This window comes from Myotis davidii, unplaced genomic scaffold (genome assembly GCF_000327345.1).
Source record: "Myotis davidii unplaced genomic scaffold, ASM32734v1 scaffold1521, whole genome shotgun sequence".
NCBI lineage: Eukaryota > Metazoa > Chordata > Mammalia > Chiroptera > Vespertilionidae > Myotis > Myotis davidii.
Window position 1 is genome coordinate 98301 of NW_006291034.1, and position 1298 is coordinate 99598.

The window sequence follows — 1298 nt, forward strand, 5'->3', positions numbered from 1 at the left end:
GGTGTTAGCAGGAGGGAAAGCGACATCTGCAAAGCCTGGTAGAGCGCAGCACAAGACAGGCGTGTTGCCTCTTCTCCGAACGGAAGGCTGTGGCAGCCAGCGTGGAGCCGGTCCCTTGGCACTATTTTCCCAGCAGCATCTGCTCCCTTCATGTCAGTATCTCATCGTGATGGTCTGTGATCAGCTACTTCGTGCTGCTGTTGTCATTGCTTCAAGGCACCATGACGGCGACACAGGTTTGCCACAGGCGCCCCTTCTGCGCTGCGGCTCGCAGGCGCCGTTGACGGGGCGCCCCCCTGCTCTGGGCCAACGGCGGAGGGTGCACAGCGCTCACTGTCTGGCCTGACCCGGCCCAAGGTCCGGGCTCGCTCACCGCCGCGGGCGCGTTTCGGGAACCGGGGGCAGAGCCACTCTGCTCAAGCCGCGGGTGTCGCTGCTGTTACTTTCTTGGCTAAAACTGTCAGGCCGTGATAACATGAACATGTAACCTAAAAGAAAAAGAAAAACGGAGCCACTGACTTCTAACCGATTGAATCAGAACCCTCGGGGCTGGCTCCTGGCCTGTCTTCTCAAACGTGGGTCATTATTCCTTTAAAACGCTCCCAGGTCATTCTAACGTGCAGGCAGGGACGAGGAACACTGGGCTAAACGGTCTCTGGGGGGACTGACCTCCGGGGCTGGCGGGAAGCCTACGCCAATGAGATTTAAATTCAAAACGAAGGGCGTGGGAGGAAGGGACAGGCCCGCCCAGGGACGCCGGTTAGTCTGGACCGCGGCCAACCCGCAACAGCACTTCCGGCCCCCGTTGCTGACCCCTCACCTGAGCCCCAAGAGCAGACAAGCCCTTGGCTCTTCTCCCGGGTCCGCGGGGGACTCGGCGCCTCCCGCCGTTGGGGAGAGGCTGGGGGCGGCCCTGTCCACTCCACCCCTGGTTCCTCGGCCACTAGCAGTACTTCCTCCCGGACCCGGGGTCAGAGGTCGCAACCTGAACCCCTGGGAGCAGAGGGCATCTCAACTTCCGGAGGGAAAAATAACGAAGGTGCGCGAGCTCGTTGCCAACTTCTGGTTTCCCGGGGCGCTTAGAGCCCCTGACAACAGGGTTCCGGCGCCCGCGCAGCCCCAGGAGGCTGGCTCGCATTGGGGCCTCCCGGTCGCCTTGGAAGTGTCCTCCCCTCGTTCGCGCAGCAGTGCGGCTCCGTGCCGGCAGGGAGAGTGGCGCGGGGGTCCACGGCTGGACCCGGTCCCTGGGCTCCGGGGGCACAGCCACCCGAGCCAACGCCGGATTCAGTAACCAGTGA

General features: G+C 63.2%; 1 protein-coding gene across 5 annotated transcripts in view; it reads right to left on the reverse strand.

Annotated features, from left to right (window-relative positions):
* LOC102763313 (transmembrane protein 225-like) overlaps positions 1-1258 on the reverse strand; it is a 13578-nt gene extending 12320 nt beyond the window's left edge. For 2 of the 5 annotated variants that reach the window (XM_006764285.2, XM_015564317.1), the window contains exon 1: positions 821-1258. The gene's annotated coding sequence lies outside the window, so the exon portion shown is untranslated. The remainder of the gene's footprint in view (positions 1-820) is intronic. The other 3 variants (XR_435691.2, XR_001513944.1, XM_015564316.1) reach the window with 3 other exon arrangements.
* Between the last annotated feature and the right edge of the window lie 40 nt (positions 1259-1298).